Genomic DNA, 17,744 nt, shown 5'->3' with positions numbered 1-17,744 from the left:
ACACCAAAAGAGGATAAGATACAAAGAATACTATCTTCATCTTCTCCAAAAACTTACATGAGACCAGCTGAAACAATGAATTGATAAACATTTATTATATACTTCCTGAGTTCCAAGTAACATGTTAGTTCCTAGAGAAGCAAAAGTATGAGTCTCTGCCCTTAGGGAGGTGAACAGCCTAGCTAAGGAAGACAACATGTACATATGAGTAAATACAAAACAGACACTACTGTATCTGAAAGTATGTTCAACTCATAATTAGATGGGAACACAGCAGGACCATTACTGACTCAGTCAGTTACCTTTTTCTCCTTAATTATAATTTCTATTCTTTCCACATAATAATCTGGGGGGGGGGCGGGCAATGGATAATAGTCAACCTAATGATGCCATTTTCACTAGCACTACTGAATATTTTGCCAACATGTTTTTAGAGTGCCTCTTTTCAATGCTATATTTCATCAGGGTCATAGGGTTAATAGGACGTTAGTTAATGTGATAAGGCACTCCATTGCTTTATAGTTTATCTGTTGAGAATTTCAGCTTTTAACGCCGCCATTACTTGCTGAGGAAATCAATAATTTCATCAGCCTAATAGGGCTATTGCTCCAGGATCAAGCTGATTACGTGGAATGTCTATAGGTGATATTGGAGTTGCCTTTGAACACTCGAAGCGAGGGTCAACCTGAATATTTGTATCAAAATTCTAAAGTCAGATGGAGAGTGCTCTTGAAGCACACCAATAAATTGTAAAATATTTGTGATTGTAAAGGGGAAAGGAAAGGAGTTGTGATCAGATGAATAAGAGAAGGCAGCTGGAAACGACGTTCGATAAGCATTAATTAAACACCTACTGTGTGCTAGGCATTGTGCTTAAAAGAGAAAGTATTTAATAAATATTTGTGGAATTGGATTGGGCTTTTTTTGCTAACTTTGAACTAAAAAGAAATTAAATGGATATTTCCACATATGTAGGAAAAAAGGGAGGGTAAAGAGGATTGTACCCAAATGTACAAATTGCTATTATATAAAGCTGACTTTTCTATTTACATATATAATGAATTCAATGTGTAATTGTAAAAATGTCCCTATTTGTCTATGATTCTTTCTGGCTTTCTATCTTTTTCTATTAATTAAAAAAAATTCTTCCATGGTCCTTTTTCTTTCCTTCCTTCCTTCCTTCCTTCCTTCCTTCCTTCCTTCCTTCCTTCCTTCCTTCCTTCCTTCCTTCCTTCCTTGTTTCCTTCTTTCCTTTTTGGCTACCCTATCTTTAGCCCCCAAATAGAACCAACAGCTCACTGCCCCATAATTCTTGGTGTATGTAGGTTCTACTATGCCTTTTCATTTAAGCTCCTTTAGGGACCTATTTCCAGTAGCCATTTCCCAAGGCCCTCTATAATCTCTACATCTATTTTTATTTGCCTTTTTTGTCAATATTTTTTTGCTTCCATCTATGTCTATACACACTTTAAGTCAGGCTAGTGAGACAACTATAGATTAGCACAGTGATTCTCAAACTTTTAAGAGTGGTTTCTTTTCTTTTTAAAATATTTTTCCAATTTTTATTTATTTTATTTTTAATTTATGGAATAAATTAAGCATTTCCATAACATAGTACAATAAAAAAGATGATTGCAAAGGGAACTGCAACTTTATTATCTATTATTTGTTACTCCATTTAAATAAAGAATTAAATTAGCATGTAAATTTCTCCCCCTTCCCTTTTTTTTCTTCCCTCCTCACTCCCCTGCCCTAGAGATGGCTACCTTTAGATACACAGACACATATGTGTAAAATCATTTTTTACATATTAGTTCTTTCTCTGGATATTTTCAAACACTTAAAAATTATGAAAGACTCACTCAAAGAGCTTTTGTTTTGTGGGTTACAGCTATCGGTATTCACCATATCAGAAATTAAAAGGTCTTAGTGTTTTTATGAAAATACTTTTGACTTTGTTGATCCCCTGAAAGGTACATGGGGGTCTTCAGGGGTCTCCAGACCACACTGATAACTGCTGGCAATGAAAAAAAAGCAATGATTTGGGAATTAAAAGGCCAGAGGTTTAGTCCTGGCTCTCCTACTGTCTGTGTAACCTTAGGGCAAGGGACAATTTCTTTGAGGCTTTGTTTTTAAAAATCTGTAAAATGAAAGAGTTGGACGAAATGATCTCTAAGGTCCTTTACAGATCTTACATTGAGTGAAATATCTCTTATATTATCTGGCCTTTAAAAATACTGGAAATACAGCTTCTTATAAATTATAACTTTTCTGAAGATATTTTACTTTGTGTGTTCTCTCGGCTTTTCCAAATGGTTATTTTTCTACAATTAAAAATTAATCATTTCCCATGAACTTCCATTTTTCTTTGCCTCTTCCCTCCTAATAAATGGGTATCAAGAATATAAGCAGACTTTCACAATAACTTTAGTACCACTGAGCCCCATAGATTGTTCAGAGGAATTATTTTGAGAGAAATTTATTTCTGTTAGTTTTCCATTTAATTTCAAGAGAATAAAATGGGTATTGGCAGATGTGATTGGTAAAGTGAAATTCATTTCCATACTCCCCATCCTGTAGAAGGGTGGAGAAAGCTTAGTAGGCTAAGCTTCTGGTTCAAACATTTAGACTCTCTGGAAGCAGAGGCTCAGATCTCAGCAGGATCAACTCAGCCATTCATCCTTCCAAGGTAGATAAATTGAGTGGTGCACAATTTAGAATGTGTGGGTCTTTCAGATAAGGCCTTAAAAAGCAAACTCTGTGTGAACATTAAAGACAACATAGCACTCTATAGAGGAGTCAGGGTTTGCCCTTATGTCCTTGGCCTAAATTCCTTCTCTCCTAAATATGTTACAGTTTGAACTATATCAGTGAGTTCTGTTTTGCTGAAGCTATTTTGGTGTGGCTTTTCCAACTCTGGAATCCTTGAGAATGAAATGGACTTCATCAATTAAAGGTGATTTTGCTCATAGTAACCCCAAGTTGACTCTGCCTGCTATTCTCAGTAGCTGGCAGGTGAGGATTCAACCGCTGAGGAGACTGTTCAGAAGACCTCAGTATGAATGTGTTGAGCAACGGACATAAAGACACTTAGGAGGAAAAAAAGGGGGTGGGGGAATGGAATGGTAATAAGTCTGCTTTACTTTTATTTAAGTGGTTATCAAGTTAAAGTAGTATGCCTCCTATACCTGGTCTGGAATCTGAACCCTGAAATCCTGGATTACCTCAGTAATGAAAGTCGCATGAATCTTTGGAGATGAATAATTTCTTAAGCTGTAGTAAAGAACTATTAAGGCCCATCATCATCACCAATGTTTTGTCTAGTGCTTTGAAATTGGAAAAATGCTTAATATATATTATCTCATTTTATCCTCACAATAATCCTATGAGGGAATTGATACCATTATTATAAACATTTTGTAGATGAGGAAACTGGGGCTGAAAAAGGGTGTCTTTCCCAGGGGAACACAACTAGCAAGTATATGAAATGCGATCAGAATCTAAGTCTTTCTAATTCCAGTTTCAGTAACTTTGTCCTTTATGCCACCCCACCCCACTCCTCTGGTATTAAGAAATCATGAGAGAAATTGTAAGTTCTGAGGACTATGTATAGATTCAATTCATCAAGATAAACATGTAATGAAATTACATTTCCTTGTAAGGCCCAAATAATGACAAGTGAGATTCACATGCATTTAAAAGAGTTGCAGGGAGCTTTGGTGTGGACCTGACCCCAGTGATTATTAAGTCAAGAACATGAGCTGCCATTTACCTCTGAAAGAGAAGAACATGGAAAAAAGGATAGGAAGAGAAATGAATTTAGGGATCCTATAGAAATGGAACAATGTATACAAGATGGATTGGATAAAAGAAGGTTGCAAACCCAGAGCATAGTGACTTGAAATCAAGCCAGAAATCTGTTGGAAAGTATAGTGTATAACTTTAAGTTACAATGCAATGAAAATGGTCCTGGGGAGGTAGAATTGATTTTGGATTTATTGGATAGCCCTTAATGGATTTCCATCAGGATATACTGACAATCCTTTTGTTGTTTGAATCCTGAAAAAAAAGATATTGAATTGTGATTATTTTCCCTATTCAAAGAAATACACACAGATACATGTGTGTATGAATATATGTATATATATATATATATAATTGCATTATGTTTTTTGTGTCCTGTGATATGAAACTTCATATACAAATTATTCAAAATTTTTACTATCCTGCTCTATCAAATGCAGTAATTTCTAGATATAGCAAAAGAGGATATTTTCCTCTCTACACTAGCCTATCTAGAGGAAAGGAACTGGTAAATGTTTTGGAAGGGACTAGTAAGAACTCAGCTTATCAGAAGAGGCAGTGATGAAGATTCAATGGAGAAAATGAAATGTGAATTGTGGATTCTACTGATGCAGATGAGTCAGGTTTGGGATTGGGTCAAAATAAAATAGGTTTTGAGCTACAGATCCAGAATGTTCTAAATGGATGATTTAAGTCATCTGACCTTGCCTCTCACTTGTATCCCTACCATGATTCCCATAACGTAAGCTAGTTTGTAGTGTTTCTATTCTTCCTTATAGGGATATATTTATGTTTCTAAAAATCAAACGAACTAAATAAATAAACAAACAAAAACTTTAGCACACAGGAGAGTAATGAATGCTGCTAACTGCAAAGGATTCTCATTAATTAATTAACAGGATCACAGACTAAGAACTGAGAGTGACTTTAGAGATTATTTGCTCCAACTCATTTTGCATGTCAGAAAAGCCCAGAGAGGTTAAGTAATTTGCCCAAGATCATCCAAGTGTTAAACAATAGAGTCATATCCAGATTCTTTAACTTCCAGTCCAGGTGCTCTTTTACCTAATAGCAAAGGTAGATAAAAATTATTCTGATGCAAAACCATTTCCAAATTTTCTTGTCCAGTCAATATAACTCCTGGTTTTATTAATGCTGGTTGTTATCTGATGGGCTAGTGCTCAGAGACATAAAAAAGTTGCTTTATAGAATGGATGAAGTATAGTTAATGCTCAAAAAAATGGTGAATAAAGGCAGCCATTTATAATCCCAAATTATAACAGGATAATATTCTAGAAGGGCAATCTGTGGTTGAGGGAAATGGTTGATTCAGTCCATGAGGCTCATTTTGCTTCTGAATCAGCAGCTCCTGAGGTGGTTGAAGGACTTGGGTCAGCTGGGGTCAACTAAATGGAAAGTCAAACCCAAGTCAACCATTAGGGGGTCATTAGGAAGACAATTAGCACAGAGATTAACTATGAGAGCAATGTCATTGACCTGAAATCTGGGGCAGAGCTAATGGACCACAGCACTCTGCTCTGTTATCAGTCCATCTGAGTTGCCATCAAATAACAATCAAGGACAAAAGGAACAGGACCTGTTCACCCAGTTTCTTCTCAATCCAATCAACACCCACTCATTGACAAGGACACTCATGCCCTTTCAGTCCTGTGCCATACAATCTGGACAAGCAGGAGATCTGACAATTTGTATTTCATTTGTTTCTCTTTATTCCTCTCTGACACAGCATAGGTATCTAACATCCCTCCCTACCCTCATCTCCCTCTCATTAGGATGTCCCACAAAGTCAGTCTTCACTTCTGTCTGGGGGCTCATAATCATTCCCCGGGAAAACAGCCAGACATGACAGGTTCCTTCATTGGCTAATCTCAAGACCACCATTCCAAATACCTTCTGGGCTACCCCCAACTCTATAAAAGAGTGAGACTAGAGAGAATGTGAGAAAAAAAGGTGAGTTAAGGTTGGGATATCATCTCTCCCCAATCATAAACTATTCTTTTACAAGTCTCTATATGACAACTCTTAGATTATCCAATGTTTTTGAGAATAATATTTATGACTGCCTGTTTATTCTCCTCTCTTTAACCTCACTGGCATACCATCCTAATTTGGGTGCTCATAAATCTCCTAATACTTTTACCTTCTTCCAATCTCTTCCTCCTATAATTTCCTTTCTCCTATAATTTCACCCAGCTGCCAAATAACCTTTCTAAGGCATAGGCCTGACCATTTATGACCATCTATTACTGCTGAGTTAAAAAAGTCTTGCTTTAAAGACCTCCCCAATCTGACATGCATCTACCTTTCCAACTATATTTCAGATTACCTTCCTTCTTTAACTATATATTACAGACAAATTGGACTTCTGAAATGGTCTATTCATATATTTGCATAGGCTTTGTACTCATTCCTGGAATGTATACTCCCTCTTAATTTTTTAGCTTCCCAAATCTTTGTTTTCCTTCAAATATCATTTCAAGGACTGCCCCATCAGTGAAACCCTCACATATTATCTCCCATTATTAATTCGCTCGCGCTCTCTCTCTGTCTCTCTGTCTCTCTGTCTCTGTCTCTCTCTGTCTCTCTCTCTTTCTCTCTCTCTCTCTCTCTCAAATTGCCTTTTAATTACAACCTGGGGTAGCTAGGAGACTCAGTAGATGGAGCCCTGGCCCTGGACTCAGGAAGACCTTAGTACAAATGTGAACTCAGGTTCTTACTAGTTGTGTAACCCTGGGCACCTGGGCACTCACTTAACCCTCTTTGCCTCAGTTTCCTTATCTGTAAAATGCCCAGCCACACCAGTATGCTTTCAAAGAAAACCTCAAATGGTGTCATAAAGAGTAGGGCATGACTAATTCACTAAACAACTACAACCACAAAATACAAGGAGGAGAAGGAGAAGACATGAAATGAGCATTTATATAGTGCCTACTTTGTATCAGGCACTGTTAAGCCCTTTTTTGTTTATGAATATTTTCACATTTGATCCTCCAACAACCTTGGAAGGTAGGTGTTGTTATTCACATTTCATAGTTAGGAAACTAAGAGAAACAGAGGTCAAGTGACTTGCCCAAGGTCACAGAGCTAGTAAGTACCTGAGTTCAGATTTGAATTCAGGTCTTCCTGAGTACAGGCCCAGTCAGTGCTCTATCCATTGTGTTACCAGCTGCCTCATATAATGTATTTCCCTGTCTTCCCCCAGTAGACTGTATGCTCTTTGGAGGCAAGGATTGATTTAAAAAACATTTTTGTCCTTATATTGCTAGCACCTAGCACAATGCCTTGAAGCTAGAAGGAGCTTAATGCTTGGTTTTTGAATTGAACTAATTATGCAACCAGACACTGCAGGTTATGTTTCTTCTTGTATCACTCATAGCACCAAGTACAGTACAGAATACATAGCAGACAATACATATTTACAGTTTGAATCGAATAAAAACCATGGAACTCACTGAAATGAATTTAACATTCAACATGGAAAGTCAAAACAATAATTGGCAAGGAAAAAAGGCAATAATGCTATCTGAAAAAGAATTGGTTTGTAGCCTTTAAGGCAAAGGGACAGGCAGAGTTACAAAAAGGAATGGTTTGCACCAAGAGTGCAGAAGGTTCTTCTGCTCAATTATCACTGAGAAGTATTTGGGTCATGTTTCAGATTTGAAAATCACTTAGATAGGGGCTAGGTGGTGCAGTGGATAAAGCACTGGCCCTGGATTCAGGAGTACCTGAGTTCAAATCCAGCCTCAGACACTTGACACTTACTAGCTGTGTGACCCTGGGCAAGTCACTTAACCCCCATTGCCCCGCAAAAGAAAAAAAAATCACTTAGATAGTCACATCTTCAGTGGTAGAACTTCTAAATGCAATGAACCATTATATACAGTATGAGGTTAAATAATTCTCTACTGCTTAAACTTCAGCATGGTGTCCTTCAGATCAGATCATGGGGAAAGGAACCATCATGCTGTATTTAGCATAATGTTATATCTGCTGACAACTTTAATAAACATCATTTGATGAGTTTATAGATATATATATATAAAGATGAGTTAGCATAGTTTAGTGGATAGAGGACCAACCTTTGAATCAGGAAGACCTAGATTCATATGTTGACTGGGGCACATCATAAGTATGTGACCATGGGCAAATCACTTTACAAGTCAATTGGAGACTTGCCATAGTCACTGATAGGTTCAATTGTCTATCTCTATTGGTGGAAAGAGTTTTCACATTAGAAGTTCTGAACATTGATGAAATAACAGGTCTTGACCTCTCCAAAATATATTAGATATATTAATTACATGCAAATACATGCACATTTGTTTATAAAACACGAGTATCAAATAATGGTAATGGAGGTTATATTAGCTCCATGTTTCCACTGGTCTTTGAATCTTGAGATGAAGAAACTTTTACATTTACCATGGAAAATTACTCCTAACTTTTGTACTTGTACCAGATTAATCATGGATAGGATTGAGTTTTGAGAAGCAAGAACATGTCAGAAAATATGCTTCCATCCATCTCTATCTTATGAAGTTTATTTACCCAACTTAAATACAGTCACATTGGAGTTACCTGGAATAAGCAAATTTAAGGTGAAAAAATATTTAATTTCTATCTTGAAAAAGTATGGAACCCTCCTACTTAAGAAGTTCCTCAATCAGGAAAGGAAGTTCGTTTGCTGGGACACTTTGAAATATACCAGAAAACAGGTTGGCTGGCAGGTTGGTTTTTGCTGCAAGATATTCTGACAGCCTGTCAAAGTTCCACTTTTCTCACATTCAACCAACTTCTCTTTTCTAAAGAAAGCATGAAATGTCAAAATGACAGGTGCCGAACGAAGCACAGCAGCAGCCAGCTTCTGGGCCTATTACCTTAGGAAGAGAATAGTTGAAAAGTTGTGCAAATGACATATGCTGAAGAGTGATATAATTTGCCAGGTAAAGGAGTGGCTCTATGGAGCTCCTATTAACCCTCTTATGGATGAATGCTGGCAAGACAGGATTCGGGGAGAGAGTTACTACTAGTAGCTGCTACTAAGGGGTAAAAACAAAACTAAACAAAACATTACAAATATTTTATAGGAATTATTGCACTTAAACTATTGTCCACCATGTGATTTCATTTTTAATGACTTTCAGGAATTCACTGGCTAAATTCAATTTAACCTAATAACAAATCCAGTTGATCCAATGTCATGATTTTATCATATTTGTAAGGTGGTTGGTTGAGTCAATACAAGCCAAACGAACATTTAGATTAGGGAAAATGACTAGTTACTTCTCTCTTTAATTTATCATTTTTAAAGGATCTGGTCTCTTTTCTATTATAGGCAACAATAACCATTGTTAGGAAAGGAAAACTAATTCCTATTAACTGAGGGGAAAGCAAGTCTAAATTGGTGACAAGATTGAGCTACAAAACACATCTTTTTTAAAATGGACTTATTACATTCAAGAACACAAAGTAATCTAAACTAACTGCTAAATGTTTCCAAATAGGGACCCTGCTGAGCCTTACTTAATGAATAGATAAGAATCATTTGTAATTAGCAGCATCTATCCCTATGCTGCATCCCCTAAAGTCCTTTAAAAGACTTTTCGCCCCGTTAAGTACTGTTAAATATAGTGCTGTCCTCTACCCCATCTCCAATTGCATGTTGCTCTCCATTCCACTTGTAATAGATTATCTCTGTACATCGTATGTAAATCTGAACTGACCCATAGGGAAAAGGGACCTGGTAGATTACCTTAATGAAAAAGATGGATAGGGATAGGAACTAGACCTCTAATTTCATTGATTTAGACAGCTCACAGTCCAGGGAACTTATGTCAATGCAAGTTGGCTCCTTTTTCTGAAACATCATTTTAAAGAGTTGCCTAGTCACAGAGCAAGTATGTTTAAGAGGCAACGATTGAACCCACATCTCTCTGATTTCAAGGCTAGTTCTCTTTTCATTATACCAGTCTGCTTCAAACTGCTTAATGATAATAAAAAGAAAGGCAAATTCTATAGTGGGCTTGGGATGAAAGGTCAAAATTTGAAAAATGAAAGAGAATAGATCAGGTGAAACATAAACACATCAGGACTACCTATTTTCCTGTGAAAGAACGATATCTTGTCATATTACGGAGTATCTTAGAATTGGATCCTGGTACTTTCTGGTTTTAATTCTTAGAGGTTATATTATCAAACATCCTTATTTTATAAATGATGTAAATGGACCCCTTGTTGTTTGTCCTTCATTCTCGAGGAGGACCCCGACACTGGGGTGATGTCATGACTTGCACTGAATTGGATACATTCAATGCAAGGTCACCAACCTCACTGACTCCTCCAGAGTCATTTGGGTCCAGAGGCAAGATATACATCAGAACAACTGGGGATGGCCCCAGATGCTTTAAGGTAATTGAGGTTAAATGATTTACCTAGTGTCACACAGCTGAGCTGAGATTTGAACTAAGGTCCTCCTCCCTCCAAGGCCAGTGCTCTATCCACTGTGCTACAGAGCTGCTGGTGTCCTAATGGATAAGGCATTGGCCTCCTAAGTCAGGGATTGTTGGTTCAAGTCCCATCTGGGGTGAGTAACTGAGAAACCTAGAACTTAAATGACATACACAAGGACCTACAACTAAGTAGCAAAATTAGAATGTGATCCCATGTTTTCTTTACTCCAATTCTAGACAAGTTTAGTTTGCACTTGGAGAACTTAGCCAGAAAGAATTTGCTTTGCTTAGTATCTAGGAAGGCTCAAAAGAAGAAGATAAAAACATGATGAATTAGGAAGGAAAAACAGACTTCTCAGATTTCCGAGTCTTAGAGCTGAAAGTGACTTTAGGTATCATTTAGTGCAACATCATCATTTTACAAAGGAAGACACAGAGGCCCAAAGAAATTTTAATTTGCCTGTGGTGGAAATCTGTGGATTTGAATTGAAGTCTTCTTACTCCAAATCTAGCAGATTTTCTACTAAAATATGATGATTTCCTGGATTAGACAGGAAGGAGGAAGTTTTAATTTGCATATAAAGGAGGGGCCAAAAGCCATGATGTTTTAATAACTTTTTGAAAATTATTTTTTCTTTATTTTTTACAATTTATGAGATTTAATCTTTCACATATGATTAATTTCCCATATATATTTTGTATATGATACTATGGTAATAAAAACAAAAAATAAAGGAGTTATTAAATATTGAAAGCTCCTTGTGACTTTTGGCCCACCCTGTACAAATACAAATACATATATTTTCAGTCGTCTTCACACACACATGAGCATGTACTGGCATACACACAGATACACAGACACACACACACATTTCCATAAACTTCTGTTCTCCAGCTACAAGTAATCCCTCAAGAAAAAAATAGGTCACTTTAAGCCATGGAAGAATATTTTTAAAAAAAACTTCAATCTTTGGATTCTGGATCTTTAGGCAGTATGGGAAAGAAATATTAGTTCAAAGAAATCTTCCCACAAGCTTCCTAAATCACAACTCTAGTATGTTCTTTCTTCTGGGAATGCACAACTGTCTTTATGCCCCATACAACTCACTTTTCCGAGGGTAGTATTTTTGCCCCCTTCATGTCAGATCCAACAAGATTCGTTATTGGAGCCCAAAAGCCATACTCGCTCCTTCGATATTCAACACCTCCATAAAGGGGGACAATGCTTAATGTAGAAATTCTTATTCCCCCAAGGCCCTGGTCCTTAGGCACCCTGTCCTTGTCCTTAGAAACCTTGGGATATAAACTGAGCTTATCAGAGAAAAAAATATCCTTCAGGCCATAGCAGGGATGGATGGAATTCTGAGTAGTCTGTTACCCAGACTGCTTCTCTTCTTGTCACCTCCTACATGACTGTAGAGAACATCAAATATGTTAGCCATCATATCTTATCCTCAGATCTAGACTATCCTGTTTCTTTATTCTTCCTAGTGCCAGCCTAGGGGTGACTTCAGCCATTGAGATGCTACTCATTGTATAGATGTTAATATTTGGAGAAACAATCCTAGTAAATATTTCCCAGGTTCATTCTTGACCAGCCTTAGCACTTAGATCAGAGGATCTTAATATAAAGTCTGTGAATTTAAAAGAAAAAAATGCATTTGAAAATGTTATGCTGAGGAGGCCATAAGCTTCACCAGCAACTCAAAGAGTACATGACATGAAAAAGATTAAGAACCCTGAGGCTCTCTATAGTTAGTTTGGGATCTTAGGAACTGTTTAAAAAACAAAACCCTGACTTCGAACAACTCACTGGGAAAATAGCATGATTTACTGAAGAGATTCAAAACTAGACTCTATTGCAATTTTGCTAGTAATGTGTATGATGGCGGATGAAGGAGAGTAGCAGTAGCCATGTCTGTGTCCCTTGTGGAATTTAGATCCCTCATCTACAAAATGACAGGATTAGACTAAATAACTTTTCCAGAGGTTGTTTTCAGCTATAAATCTATGATCCAATGTCCTTGGGAAAGTCAATTTATCTGTGGGCCTTTGTTTCCTCCTCTTAAAATGAGGTTAATCCAGATGATCTCTAAAGTTTCTTCCAGTTCTAACATTCCAAACCTTGTCTTTATCTTTGAACAAATAATTAGGCTCATGAAACATTATTAGTCCCTTATAACTAATAACCTGAAGGGAATATTGACAGTGACAATAATGGTAAGTACTTTTAAAATTAATTACAAATAGCTCATATTTACATAGAGACTTATAGTTAACCATGTGCCTTATTCTCAACAATTTTGGCATGTAGACTGTTTAAGATTCTTACCATTTCCAGAGACCGGGAAATTGAACTCAAGTAACATAGCTTTTTGTGCAGGGTGGATCAAAGTTTCAAAGGAGTTTCAATATTTAATAACTCCTTTAATTTTTGTTTTTAATTTATAATACTGTAACATCATATATATTATATATAGCAAATGCATTTATATTATGTGTGAAAAATAAAATCTCATAAATGGGTAAAAAATAAAAATAATTTTCAAAAAGTTATTAAAACATCATGACTTTTGACTCAGCCTGTTATAAGAGGCAGGGTTATTAAAGATTTGGGAAATGAAGTCAAGCAATCTAGTCATAATAATAGCTAAGATGTATATAGCACTTACTATGTACTATATTTTTTACAATTATTATTTCATTTGATCCTAACAACCCTGGGAGGATAGGCCCTATTTTTATCCCCATTTTATAGATGCAGAAACTGAGGCAAAGAGTGGTTAAATGGCTTGTCCGGAGTCAATCATAGAGCTAGTAGTATCTGAGGCTGGATTTGAACCAAGCATTTTCTGACTCCAGTCCTGGCTTTCTATCTACAGAGCCACCTACCTGCCTTCTGACTTCCTATCTGATTTCCAGTAAACTATTGTTTAGCCTCCCTAAAGAATGTTGAATGAATGTACGAAATTACATGTTGGGCTACCTCTGGAGCTTCTTGATAATTGTCTGCAATATTGTTTATGCCATTAATTACCTTAGCAAATCCCCACTTCCTAATGTAAAGGTATAGTTTAGCTAAATCCAAAATGAATTATTATAGATTGTCACCAATTTTAGTTTCATTTATGAGGTTTTACTGTACTTAACCAAATTATGCTTACATGAAAGGCTGTGAGATAACTTCTTTTGGGTTTGTTTTCTTTATTCCTTATAACCAGCAACAATCTTATCAGAGAAAATGCTGGGAAATTCTTAGGGAAATAGTAATGTTCACTGGGAATACTATGCAAGGGCTCTTTTTGTGTGTTTGTGTATCTATGTCAGTTTTTTTCCCCACATGAAAAACTATGAATTCTAAGTAACATATTTGTTTTAAGAAATGTTATATATTTCATTGTTTAGTTCCTTGAGACTACCAGGCAGGTCTAGAGAAGCCATTTTAGTAATACATACCAATGTTCTAGCAGTATCCGCACTAAGAATTCTTACTAAATTCTTACTAATTCTTACTAAAACATATACAGAAGAGATTAAAAGTATCACACCTATCTAAGATATATTGTTATTTGAAATGAAATATTAAGGATCATCTTAGTCTGGGTCTCTATCACAACAAATGTAATGAATTGAAAGAAGAATAATCATAAAATTGGCTGGCGTAATTCCAACTGACTATCTAGGCTGATTTTTTACAAAAATGAATTCCTTTATTTAACCACTTTATTGCGGGTCTGCTTCATTCAAGACACTCAGCACTGTGGGGTATCCAAAGAAGACAGTGACACAGATCTTGACCCTGTAGAGATAGATACAATACAGCAGAACTCATGGTATGCACATAAAAAATTTCTGAAGCATGGTGTGAACATGTAATAAGAAGTCCAAAGGGCTATATTAGTTCAAAGAAAGAAGCAGCCCACTCCATGGCCTCTAGGAAGACTCATGCAGCATATGTTAGCTAGAAGATTATAGGATATAAAACTGAAAAGGATTTTAGGCATAAAATCCAAGCCATTCATTTTATAGATGAAGATTCTGAGGCCCAGAAAGGTCAAATGATTTTCCTAACAGGTCACTCAGGTGGTAAGGAAGCCAGAAACTAAAGCCAGTTACTCTTCATCCGACTCTAGTATTCTTTTCAGGACACCAGGCTGAGTCACTAACAGTTGGTAGAATCACACAAGTAGAAATGGTGTCATGAGGAAAGAGGGTTGCAATGGGAAAAAAGAACAAGAGCATGGGACTCTACATCTATAGAGTGAATGTATTAGTAGCTTTGTCAATGTGTAGTGAGAACAGACAACAAGTCCAACTTTGCATAGGAAGGTTAAAATGTTACAGTTTCAGAGTCCACATTTAATAAACCAGTGTGTCACAAAGAATCAGACACAGCTGAAACCTAATGAACAACAACAAAAGGTATGGGAAGCTTGGACATCTATGGATTAAAGGTTACTTTTTTTTGGTGGAGTGTGCTGTAATCATTATGAGTTGTAGGCCTATGTAGGGTCCAAAGAAATGGGCTTTCTTAGTAAAGAACCTTATGCATCCCTAGGTATCCCTAAACCTTCCCTCAGCTTCCCACATATATCTGATGATTTTTCTCAACTAAAAGCATTCATTTCTCTACAACAATATATCAAGCCCCTCCCTTAGCTTTAATTAAGGGTGCTTGACAAGCTTAGGTTAGAATATCTAAACCATAGTTATAGCCAAGTAAAATACAAGTCATTCATTATTTGGTCTTAACTTTTTTTTTCCTTAGCAAGTTGAGTCACTTGTGGGGCTAGAGGAAAAAAAATACTTCAGATTCTGTTTCTCTGCAGCAATGAGCAATGTCAAAGTAGACCTCCAGGCCCTATCGGCAATGGTTCAGCACTGCTCATTAATTTTAACTTGCAGGCTATTACATAGTGCTAACCTCAGTCCAGGATTTGAAACCTGGATAGGAAGAACAGGGAGAGGGGGGTGTTTGTGACAGAGAGGATATTTTCTCTCTCACTCTCTCACTGTCTTTTTTTTTAACACTTCATTTGCCCCACAGACAAATCCTCAGCTGTTTTAATCCATCATGTCAATCAATGAATTTTAATAGCCAGTCATTTTTCATAATGAACTCTAGTGGAGGAAAAGGTAAAATTTTAATTCAAATGAAATATCAGGAAGAAGTTACTGTACACAAAGGAAATATGTTTCTTGTACAAAACTGCATGTTATCATTAAACATAAATCATCACACCATGGAACTTTAGTGAGAGGCCCCATGGATTCTTTGTCTCTTATCTGTGAGGTAGTGTGGCATAGCAATAAGGGTATGGACCTGGAACCAGGAAGACCTGAATTTGAATCCTGCCTTAGATGCATGTAGCAACTGTTTGACCTTGGGAAAGCCACATAACCACATTGTGCCTCAATTTCCTCATATGTAAAATGAGAACATTGTACCTGATTATACTCAAAGTTTTTCCATCCCTTGGGTTTTTTCTATCTCCAAATCTGTAACTCTGTGATGCTGTGATTTTACAAGAGAGAAAGTTGAGAGAGAAGTCTAAGATCAAACAATAGGCAGAGGTAGGACCAGTACCTATTCAGCTCATCTACTACTCTTTTCAGTAAACACAAAATCATCATTTGGTATTTTAAACCCCTTCATAATCTCCCCCCCCCATCTTTTCAGTTTTCTTATCCCTTTCCTCCAACCAACTCCCCTTCCCCCAACACACATATTTACTTGGACAGTAGCCTCTTTATTCAAATAAGACACTATATCTTGGACTCTGGATTTTTTCACTGGCTGTGCCCTATGCCTGGAATGCTGTGCATCATCTCCATCTCCTGGCTTCCCTGGATTCCTTCAAGTCCTAGCTGAAATCCAAACTTCTACAGAAAATCTTACTTCATCCTCCTTAATTCCCTCTATGGATTATTTCCAATTTATCTTGCACATAGTTTGTTTTCATATTGTCTCCCTAATTAGATTGTGAGCTCCTTGAAATCAGGGACTATCTAATGACTTTCTTCATATTGGCAGACCTTAACACAGTGCCTAGCACATTGTAGGCACTAAATAAATGTTGATTGGCTGGCTGATTAACTATATACTATACTATAATTCATTGAAGGCAATTTTTTTTTTTTGCAAGGCAGTGAGGGTTAAGTCACATAGCTAGTAAGTGTCAGGTGTCTGAGGCCAAATTTTAAGGCAGGTCCTCCTGAATCCAGGGCCAGTGCTTTATCTACTGCACCACCTAGCTGCCCCTCGCAGGCTACTTTTAATGAATTTAACCAGCAGAAGATATTTGGAGCAACTGCCCCACCTATTGAAGTACTCTATGATATCCAGGACCCTGCTCAAAGTTGTTTTCCACCACCTTCTAACAGAAAAAGTTCCATTCTTTAACCTATGGCTCATAGATAAAAGTAAGTTAATCATAAACAATACTTTGTGAGTTGCAGAGGGAGTGTGAAGTAGGTAGCATATAGGTGGCATGAACATGCTGTAAAACACCACAAATAAATGCATGACAACTCAAGATAGGCAATGGATCCGGTGCATCCTCGATTGGGAATGATAAATGTCAAACGGTCTAGAAAAAAGGCTTCAGTTTTTTGGGTGGACCCATGTGGTGGATTTGGGGGAGAATATGGACAATAATCCAATAAAATCCATGAACAATGAATGGGCAAAAATCTGCATAGGTTGAGGGTGGTTGGAAAATATATCCACCTTGATGAGGTAAGAAATCTGTCAAAGTACTATCAAAGACCTTTAAAAGTCCTAGGATATTTCCTTTTGTCACTTGGCATGCTCCTTACATCAAATAGAAATCACAACTTACTACATCTTCATAGATTGTCTTTCTGAGTTATTATGGTTAAAAAAATCATAAACCTCTCTAAAAGTAGCCAGACTTGTCTTTAGATGAAAACTATAGTCCATCATCAGACCCATAATAAAAAGGACTAATTTAAAAGTAAAATATAAAAAATAATAAAATAGCATCAAATATTATAATTGTCCTTTAACGTTTTCCAACTTCTAAAAAGGCTATTAATTTTTATTATCATAGCTCTCTTGTGAGGTGTGTAGAGCAGATACTGTCATTCCCATTTTACATGTGAAGAAACTGAAGCATGACTACTGCCTGATTTAAAAAAGTGGTACATTAATGCCACATACAGAATAAGGATTCGTATCTCCTATTCTCCAATTCAGTTAACCTTTCATTCCTTCCCCCACTCTGATACATGGCATTGTACCTGACTCATAAGAGATGCTAATAAATGCTTGTTCAACTGAATTGAATTGATTTCTTTGTCTTTCCTCTAAAAATCTTCTATAGGTTCACATTGGTATTAGAGGATTTAATTTCTCCCTTCTACCCAACTAAGTGGCAGATGAAGGATTTTCTCTGCTACAGTATTTCTGAGTGCCCCAGAATTAGAAGAGAATATTGGAGCTGGACC

This window comes from Dromiciops gliroides, chromosome 2, assembly GCF_019393635.1.
Source record: "Dromiciops gliroides isolate mDroGli1 chromosome 2, mDroGli1.pri, whole genome shotgun sequence".
NCBI classification, from domain to species: domain Eukaryota; kingdom Metazoa; phylum Chordata; class Mammalia; order Microbiotheria; family Microbiotheriidae; genus Dromiciops; species Dromiciops gliroides.
The sequence above is the reverse complement of the archived record's forward strand: the minus strand, read 5'-3'. Positions refer to the sequence as shown.